The sequence below is a fragment of the Vitis riparia genome, chromosome 14 (genome assembly GCF_004353265.1).
Source record: "Vitis riparia cultivar Riparia Gloire de Montpellier isolate 1030 chromosome 14, EGFV_Vit.rip_1.0, whole genome shotgun sequence".
Classification (NCBI taxonomy): domain Eukaryota; kingdom Viridiplantae; phylum Streptophyta; class Magnoliopsida; order Vitales; family Vitaceae; genus Vitis; species Vitis riparia.
This window is the reverse complement of record NC_048444.1, coordinates 9,490,423-9,501,283: the sequence shown is the minus strand read 5'-3', so window position 1 is coordinate 9,501,283 and position 10,861 is coordinate 9,490,423. Positions and strand designations below refer to the sequence as shown.

Sequence of the window (10,861 nt, the reverse complement as noted above, 5' to 3'; positions counted from 1 at the left end):
TAAGGAATTAAGAATTGTTTCAACGAATATGAAATGCTTATATTATAAGAAATTAAGAATGATTACTAGCTAACATCTATATAATTTAAATGTGTGATAATAATAACCAATTTAAATGCGTGATAGAAAATATTAACTAAATAAAAATATATTAAATTAAAAAACTATTAAAATGTAAATAAAATATTTATAACAATAAACATACAAGTTGGTGTTGTTGGATCCAATCTTGTAGGCTAATGTGGTGTTAAAAAACAATTATATGTTGTCTAGATTTTACATAACTATGATAGCCATCCAAAACATACTGCTTATCCAAAGTTTTCGCAATATCATAGGAACGAAATTCTCTATCATTTGGATGTATTGTTTTCAAAGTCACCAACCTAAAATAGTTTCACTATGAGCATAATTGTGGACCCCATATTTATGCTCATGCGCTTTCACTCAATGGTGAGCTTGTTTTTTATTTTTAAAATGATTTGTTATTTTTTAGAAAATGATTTGGAGTCACCACTTATTCTTGTTTTATTTTTTAAAAAGTAAACAAAATAAGAAAGAAAACCCCAAGTGTGACTCTTTATTTTAGAAAAAGTGGTATGTGAAAAATCGGATCGGGTTCGGGGGTCAGGTTACTTATCGAGAAGGTACGCTAAAGACCATAGCACCCTTATAAGTCCCTAAAAAACGGGTATCTACTATTGAGATGAAGCAATCATGACAGCTAATAAGGAGATCAACGGATATCAACATGATCACACACTGAAAGCCAAAACACATGGAGGATGGTCAAAGTGAGAAATGATACGTACCTTGGCAGCAAACGACAATGCGCTATGAGAAAAAAGGGTTAGTGCACAAGAATGAGCATAAAATATGTCACACGTGCCACTAAACAAAGTAAGAAATCATCAGATATCACAATTCACTCAAATTTATTTTTAGAGAAAACATTCACTGATATTTGGCCCCCACCAAAGCCCAATTTATTTTGCTTGAATCAATTTCATAAATTCCATCACTTGGAATTACGAAATTTAATTCTTGCTTATTTTAAAACATTTTAAAAAAACAGAGGAGATGTAGAAATTGCTGGCCAGAAAGAAATATGGTAGCAAAATTTGATTGAAAAGTGGGACTTTTAAGACCTTAAAACTCTAAGGATTAAAGATGAGAAAGTTAGGATTATTTGAGAACCAGAATTTGAGAAGATATTTACAAAATGAGATTTGGGCCAATTATTTTCAAAATCAGAGGATGAGGAAATGGAAGATGACACATGACCCAAAAGTGGCCATGAAGAGGTGGCCTTGTAGTGAGATTAGATGCCTGAATAGTCACTTGATCATACAATGGCATTGTGGTGCTCTGTTCACCATTGGGATCTTAGTCGAGTAATAATCTTGATCTTGATACCAAGGATGCTCTATCTGAGGAGAACATGTCTCTTAGCTGAGTCGTTATAATTCTCAGTAGATTGACCAGAGGAGATCAAGTATTCACCCTTAAACTTTATTGACTTGGCATGTTGAACACAGAGCTCTCCACTCACGATAACCCCACATCCTTCCGCTTCACTTTCCACAACAAAACTCAGGATACTGTAGCAAACCATTCGAACAACAAGTCTTCTAAGAAGCTTGGATCACAATGACTCTACCTTTTTCTTGAACCATTGAAGTCAGCTTGCTAATGGTCTAAGTTAAGCTGGTCAGGAAACCTAATGCATCAAATCGTCCAAATCATAGTCATGGAGACCAAGTGGTTCAAGTCACTAAAGCTAAGGGTGCAAAGCTTGAGAATCTTGAAACAAATATAATGAAGAACTTCATTGTCTAGAACCATGCATTCATCAACATTCTCCACCAACTGGTGCATCGAGATGATGGCATTTTATGGCTTCACAACCATCTCAGAGCCTTTTGGAGATGAGAAGATGGATAAAATAGGCATCATTCCATCTAGGAATACTTCTTTCATCTTTAATATCATGAGGGTCCCACGCCAGAACCAGTTTCGTCCCCAAGTGAGTAGTACACATGTAAGCCTTGCATGCAATCATGATTCACAACCTTCATTCCACCAAAAGCTATATGAACTGATTCAATTTGTTGTTCATCTCCTAAAAGAGCAGTGTCACTTCGCTCTTGGCTTACACTTGAAGTTTGACATGCTAAAACCTTGTTCTCAAACTGGAAGCTCATGATTACATAATATGAAGACATCAGCCTAAAAGGCCAGCTAGTGTTTTTAATAAACACAACCTAAACTTGGATTCAGGTATCCGAAGGCATAAATTGATGTAGGTGAGTCCACTACTTTGCATGCGTGCTTCTGGATACTCTTGCACAATATCCTTCAATACAACATGGGTTTTCGAAAAAAAAACGTCTTTCATCTTTGAACTCTTGGCATATTCCAAGCAAGAAAGAACCCAACTTTTGAAAGGTTTTCCTTAGCCAAACCCCAACACCACGGCTTAGCTCTCATATTGCTAAAAGCTCTGAAAGTCTATTTAACAACTGTAAATACTCAGGTTGATCTTGAATGCCTTGAAGTAGTTTTCATCTTCAACATGGGATTCAAACACCACTTACATATCCAATGCATGACGTAGCTCGATTAAAATAGAAAGCATATCCAGAAGAGCTTGTTTCTTTTTGGAGTTAGACGTAATAATTAGATCCTCTGATACCTCATTTATTGATGAAGTTAAGTGTCTTTTCCTACTGTAACCTTGATTAAGACTCTATCATTCAAGGGCTTCAGATCCTTAACATTATCTATCTCGAGAATACCAACAATGTCATCCTCCTTCAATATCAAATGATTTGACCCATTGAACTCCGCTTCGATCCCAATGATGGCGCAACACGTACCAAGTTTTGCAATTTTCACTGTGGATAGACATGTCGGCCTCTTAGAGAACTAACTCCAGGCCACTGTTTCTCAGTTTGCATTCATCATCCTCCATCCGTGATGGTCGGGGGAGTTTTTGACATTGGTGTTGCCTCCTTGCTTACATTCATGTACATTGAGGCCATGAATGATAATGTTGGTCATGTACTGGATAATAATGCATGACTTTCTCGCGATGTGGACACTATATTTCTGATTGGAGAGTGCAGGTATACACGCATAGGGATTTGTGGATCTAGGGTTTTGCATGTTTTTTCCTTTGAGGGTCCAACAAATCTCTCGTCATTGTGAGGAATGTCCAAGCTTCCATCTAGTGCTCCCTTCAGAGTATCAAACACACGATTGCCAGTTGATATCCTCACAAGTCCGACATCAAGAAAGGCGTGGAATGGCCTCCTCCTCTATCTGTGGGTTCTACAGTGTAATCCTCACCAAAAGCTTCCACATTGACTTCATTCATTCTGGTCAATACTGGAAAATGTGATGTGCGCCATGTAGATAGGAGAATGGGAAAGGTGGCAAGGTGATCGAGCAGAGGGTAGGGTATAGGAAGAGTGAAGGATGGCTACGTATAGAGATTAGTATTGAGTGGAACCATGGGTAATGATAGAAATGGGTACGAAGGGTTCGGTGGGTATGAAACGATGGGTTGGATAGAGGATATGATTAATGAAGGATGAAGGATGAAGTAGGTTAGAAGGTATTAAAGAAAATGTGATATGCATGGAAGGTTAGAAAGGATGATGTGGTGAGCATGGGATGAGTTTAATGGGTTTAGAAAGAATTGGTGGCATGTATGGGTATGGAAATGGGTGTGAAGAGGTGGGCAAGTGGGTATGAGGAGGTAGAGAGAGATGAGGGTGGTGATGAGTTGGGTATGACAAATGGGATGTGGGTTAATGAGTACATAAAAAAGAAAATGAAGACATAGGTGTAGGTGGGCATTGGTAGGTATGAAAATTGGTTAGATGAATGAATTGTGGAGAGAGGTACGTAAGGATTCAGGCATGATGAAGGTAAATGGGAGACTGCATAAATAGTGTAATTCTTCATTCTTTGAAAGATAGCACTACTGGTTAGCACTGTAGTTATAATGACACTGAGCCCAGGTTTAGTGAGGACAAGGTCAGAAGCATTTCTGGCGGCCTAAGTAGCATCAAAAACAACAATTTCAATATCTACCATCTCCAGAGCGGGGACATCATTAACACCATCTCCTGTCATTCCACAGATGTGCTTTCTCTCTTGAAACTTCTTTACAATTTCATATTTATGTTTAGGAAATACTCCAGCAAATTCATCGGCCTTCTCAATCAACTCATCCCCAGGGGGAGGGGGGGTTGCAATGGGTACATCCTTGTCTTGGCCAAGCAATGAAAAAGAGGGATACATGTTTGTCCCCATTCTAAACCCTCGTCCAGTTTCCTTGGCAATGGCCAGTTGGTCACAAGTGATCATCTTGACATTGTCACCAAGGTTGAGAGCTTTTCGAATGGTTTCTGTATTATCCTGCCTGGGATGATCAAACAAAAACAATAAATCGACAAACTGTCATGGTGCTCCTGGACCGTTTTTTGTTTTCCCAGGTACTTCCTGTCTAGCAGCAGCTAAAGATCAAAGTCCTCGTTCAGGAAATATATCAATCACTCCATGCACTTTCTTTCTGACATCTTTGTTGCAGTTGCAAAGGTTTAGTATCTGCTCTAGGGCACCTTTGCTAGATTGGTGCTACTTCCCATCAGCATCAATGTATGTTAGAGCAATCCTCTCGTTTACAGGATTAAATGGAAGGAAATGAACCCTTCTAATTCTAACCTGTGCCTCTTTCAGATCTGCAAGTATTCCTACAATGACAGCATCAATGGCATCTTGATTTTCAATCCTAGAAGCCCTAGTTGCAAGCAGGATCACGTGTTCTTTTTCCACACCTTTTGTAAACACTTCAATAAGGTTTTTGTCAACAGTCAACTTGTTTGAGATTAGTGTTCCTGTCTTGTCACTGTAGAGAACATCCATGCCTACCACTTCCTCAATGACCATCATTCTCTTGAACAGAACTAATGCAAGCACCAAATGCAGAGCTACTGTCATTGTTATGAACTTTAACTAAAAACTTTCCAATCCGTCTATATATAAGCATCATCAAGTGCTTTATCCATGTCATTCATCAAAGCATGACGACCATAATAATCCCAAATGCGTACTTGCTTCATATTAAGATCAGAAAGCTCATATACTCCTTTGTGAATTTCCCCAATTATTTCCTTATTGCTTATTCCTTCAGAAAGCTTACATGCCTATGATCTCATTTTGCCCAGCTCACTTTAATCCTCCAGAAAGAATACCTGTCTTCTATTGCAAGCCAGAAGCAAGGAAAACAACAAGAACAGAGCACCAAAAGTAGGAATTAAAAGAAACCATACAAGCCACATCTCATATTGTAATCAACGAGCTTAGATGCAGGGGGTGAGCCAAAATGGATTTCAAATGAGATTTAAAACAAAATCGAGATGTGAATGCCAATATCTCATATGAAATCTCAAAACAGAGGACATAAAACATGTTAAAAACCAAGCAGAAGGTGAGTGCAAGCAAGCTCGGATTCCATAAAAACAAGCGAGAGTCCCCAACAAACACATTCAGACATCAAAATAAAATCTCATGATACCCAGAAAACACAATAAAATGGCATGAACATGAAAGAACCGACAACTTATAGAAACAAATACATGTGTCACATTCTTTCAAGACGATTCTTCTATGTGTTTCTTCTTTTCTTTGACCAATTCTCTCCCCCAAGCTTAGTTTCTTTCTTGATCTCACCCTTCCTCGAGCCAAAACTAGAAAAAAAAAATGCCTTCAATCCTTAGCTTGTTCCCCAAGAAAAAAAAAAAAACTAGCCTCCAAAATATCTCTATATTTGAAGAATACTCTCCTCTCATATCACAAAACCTCTCCTATTCTGGTCGTCCTCCTCTCCAGCTTGCTCTTCAAGCTAAAAAAAATGTATCTCCACTACTGCCTAACGACCTCACTTTCCCTAACAGAAAACACCGTTTCTTCCTCTCTCTTGCTTTGCCTCCCAAGTATCTCTTAAAAAATATCTCACCTCCAGTCTCCCAAACTTGCTTTTCCAGAGATCTCTCTAAAAATATTTAAAAACCACAACCAAATCGCCCTTCTCTAGTAGCTTGTCCCCCAAGCTAAAAAAAACTCCTTTACAAATAAAATACCCTCTTCACTCTAATGGCCTGCAGCTTTCTCAGAATATTCTTGACACGTGTCGCCACCCTATTGCCTCTTCAAACCACTAAAATGATTCACCACTAGCCAATCAGGAGGCAACATGTGGCCACCTAGGATCGTGACACTTGGCAAAATAATCTGAGCTCTTCTAGTGAAAATGAGCCCCAAATGGGGGTCTGCAATAACTCATAACTCTATTCACGATGATATAAGTAAATTGACATACACTTTATTAAGAAAAAATAAAAACGTGCAATGTGTGTGCAATAAATATGAAATGCTTAAATTATAAGGGATTAAGAATTGTTACAATGAATATGAAATTCTTATATTACAAGGGATTAAGAATTATTACCAACTAACATACATACATACATACATATATATAATTTAAATGGGTGATAGGAAATATTAACTAAATAAAAATATATAAAATAAAAAAATATTAAAAACTAAATAAAATGTTTATAACAAAAAACCTACAAGTTAGTGTTGTTAGATCCAATCTTGTAAACTAATGTGGTATTCATAAAAAATTATACGTTGTCCACATTCTATATAACTATGATAGTCATCCAACACATACTACTTATCCAAAGTTTCCGCAATATCATAGGAATGAAATTCTATATCATTTGGATATACTATTTTCAAAGTCACCAACCTACAATAGTTTCGCTATAAGCATAACTCATAACTCTATACATTGTCCACATTCTATATAACTATGATTTCCATCCAACACATACTGTTTATCCAAAGTTTCCGCAATATCATAGGAATGAAATTCTATATCATTTGAATGTACTGTTTTCAAAGTCACCAACCTACAATAGTTTCGTTATAAGCATAACTCATAACTCTTTTCATGATCATATAAATAAATTGACAAACATTTTATTAAGGAAAAATAAAAACGTGCAATGTGTGTGCAACAAATATGAAATACTTAAATTATAAGGGATTAAAAATTGTTGTAATGAATATGAAATGCTTATATTAAAAGGGATTAAGAATTATATATATATAATTTAAATGGGAGATAAAAATAACCAATTTAAATGGGTAATAGGAAATATTAACTAAATAAATATATATAAAATAAAAAATATTTGTAGACCCCCACGTAGGATCATTTTTTATGATACTTATTTGGCCAGGTGGAGCAGCTTCAGGAGGCCACGTGTTGCCTCTTCATTGCCTGCTGAAGAATCAGGTTAGTGGGATTAGGAAGCCAATGAGAAGATGACACGTGTCCAAGGAATCTGCAAAAGCTGCAGAGATCCTTCTTCTGGCCGTTGAGGAGCTATTTTGAGGAAAGGTGCTTTTAGAGAGGGAGAGGAGGAGATATTTGCATAGCAGACAGCTTTTGGGGGGGGGGGGGGGGGGGGGGGCTTTTTGGCCAGAGAAAACCAGAGGGAAGGAACGGAGAGTTGCAGCCTAAAAACGCCCAGCTGAGGGAGAGATTTGCAGGATTTGTTTTTAGTTTTTGAGGAGCAAGTTGCGGAGGGGAGGTTGTGCTGGCTTGCATATTTTTTTGGTGCCAAGGATGGGAGCAGACTGGTTTTGTGGATGAGTTCGAGAGGAAAACCAGAGAGAAATTAAAAGAAAATAAAGGGAAGAAAATGAGCATCCTCAGGTACGTTTGCTAGACCACATTTTGGATTTCCATTGATGTCATTTGGGTTGCTGTTACTTTGGGATAATGTATCCGTGCTTTACTCTTCATTGAAAAATTGTTTTAGTATAATCTGATTCCTTTATAACTCTCATTTGAATATTTGAGTCATATCTTTGAGATCTTAGTTTCCCCTGGTTTTTCCCACTCATGCATAAGCCCACTGGCTCCAATATGAAATGGAGCTCGGGTTGGTGTTTTCTTTGGTTCAGTTGATACTTTGTTTTTGTGTTTGCTCCCTTGCTGTTTATACTCTGTTCTCGATGGCCATTCATACCATCAAGGAGAAGGGTTTTGGTCCAGCATGAGCCTCGGGTTTCCATATGGGCACAGTTTCCAAAGCTCGGGACCAGAAGATGGTTTCATGAAGGGGATTTCCTGAGGAAAAAAACAACAAATGAAGAGTTTAGAGTTTATTGCTTCAGAGGATTTTACATCCCGGACAATGAAGGAAGCCATTGATCCTTGCCTCACCAAACAAATGTTCTGAGGGATTGCTTGGTAAAAGGTATTATGGTGATAACGAGCTCATTGATGAGCTGGGAACACTCTGTCAGAAGAGGGTTTTGGCAGCATTTCACTTAGACGATGGGAAGTGGGGTATCAATGTTCAAGCATTATCTGGTTCTCCAGCTAACTTTGAAGCGTATACTGCCCTTCTTAATCTACATGACAGAGCCCTGGGTTTAAATTCACCTCATAGAGCCACTTGTCTCATGGTCTCATGACTCTTAAAAGATGGGCATCAGACACATCAATTCATTTTGAGTCTATGCCTTATCGACTTGATGAATCTACAGGTGGCGTTGATGATTTTCTCATGGTGGATATGGCTCCCATTAATGGACTTGTTGCTGCTTCCGTGGTTGCTGACCCCTTTAAGCCTTGCGATATTGTAATGACAACAGCACACAAGTTGCTTAGAGGCCCTAGGGTGGCATGACCTTCTTCAAGAAAGATTCTATTCTGGGACTAGACTTAGAATCTGTCATCAACTATGTTATTTTTTCCAAGTTTACAGGGCAATCCTCATAATCACAGAGTCGGGGAATTTTAAATCTGTTTAAAGCGTGCCCAGTCCTCGGAACTCAAGGCTTATAGGAATCGGGCTATTGAGTATTGATGGGGTCCGGTTAGAGAAGATTCCCGACATTGGCTTCTATCACCTTCAGCAAATGTTCAGCGCCTGGCAGACCACGTGGGATCACTGATTTCTAGTTATAAAAAAAAAAAAGAAAATAAAAATAAACGCTAAGTGATGAATCCTCTACATCTAGTTTGAAGATTGAAGCTCTCATACTCACAAGATTAATGTTGGCTCCTCATTCATTTCCTATTTTCTATTCCTACCATCAATAAACCATCCCTGTTTCCCATCCTTTCAAGAATCTATATGCCTGCATATACCCATTATTTCATACCTAGTCCCCATGTCAATTTCACTCGTTGCATTCAGACCCATTTCCTATCTTTCATAGCCATCTCCACTTCTATTCTCCATGCCCCTATTCACTTCCATCTTCTAAAAATCCCCTTGAGAGACAAACTTCACGTGCATGGCGCATTCTTCCCCACAAAATCTCTATCATTACTTAATATGGGATTGATCCGAGTTTGAAGACGAGCTTTAGAAAACGCTGGCAGAAGCAAATGCACTCCGTCCAGCCGAGAGCACTGTGCGTCATGCCCTTACCATTCGGTATAGCCATACACCCTGCACACCAAACTGGTACTCTTATATTCATCAAGCATGAGCCTAATGCTCCCTCATGGACCCTTCAGAAATGCACTGCTAGTCCGAGAATAAATTGCCAAGGTAACAAGAGGGGAGTTCGTTATGACACGCCTTCACCAGCATCTGAATATTCGCCTTCATATTCCTGTAGAGAAGGTTTCTGACTTGTCATCATCTCGGCAGCGACCAAGATGTTACCATACTCCATCACCAGAATCGGGGAGTCTAGTAGGATCTGCTCAGTTACTCTCTGAACCTTGACGAAGGCGCATGGCAAAATGATAATTCGGACGAGAATTGTGGCTGTGAGTTTTCCGTCTGGTACACCTCGGTATCATTCTCGTCAAAGTCACCTATGGAAGATGAGGATGCAATCACAACCAAGACTCAAGAAGAACAGAGGAGTGCATTGATTGCTTCAAAGATGCAAAGTGGAGCAACAGGACAAGTCGGGTCTTCAGTAGTTTCAGGTTCCAATGCAGAATTATTGGACTTTGATAGCTGGTTCATAAGGCTCCTCATTCATATGGCCACCTCGGGGTACCTCTGATCAGTCCTCGCCCATAATCAGTTTCAGTGTACTCATGATCTCGCAGTATTCATCACTCTGGCTCCGTTGAGATTTTAGAGAAGGCATGCAACTGGTGTTCAAGGTGCACCAAGTTCAGAATCCCACTTGTGCACTGGACCTACAAGCACGACCCGCTTTGCATGGCCATCTTTTTAAGCCACATGTCCTTTTTATTTATTCCTTCATCTTCCATTTTAAGATAATTTCTAGGTTTCCAGTGTTAGAATAATTTCCAATTTCTCCATTTTCAAATAATTTTAACTTTTCAAATCTTCATCCTTAGTTTTAGTTTTATTAGGCCTCAAAATATCAATTTTAATAAAATTTGCTTCCACTTTCTATTCGGCAAGCAATTTTCAAATCTTTCATGATCTTTTAAAATGTTTTAAAAATAAGCAAGAATTAATTCTGTAATTCTGAATAATGGAATTTATAGAATTAATTCATGCTAAAATAAATGGGCTTTGGTGGGGGCCCGACATATGTGATTGATTGATTGATTGATTGATCGATTGGTTGATTTCGCTTGCCATACATGATTTATTCTGCTCTATGACATGCATGAAATTATTCCTTAATTGTGCACTAACCCCCTCTCTTGATAGAGCATAACGGCTCGTTGCCCAGGTACGCACCCATTCTCACTCTGGTCACTCTATATACATGTATTGATTCCCATATGTGCATGATCAATTCGGGTATTCATTGATTT

The 10,861-nt window shown here is 38.5% G+C and overlaps 1 pseudogene; it reads right to left on the bottom strand.

Annotated features, from left to right (window-relative positions):
- Positions 1–1,988: 1,988 nt before the first annotated feature.
- LOC117930442 lies at positions 1,989–5,010 on the bottom strand (annotated as a pseudogene).
- Between the last annotated feature and the right edge of the window lie 5,851 nt (positions 5,011–10,861).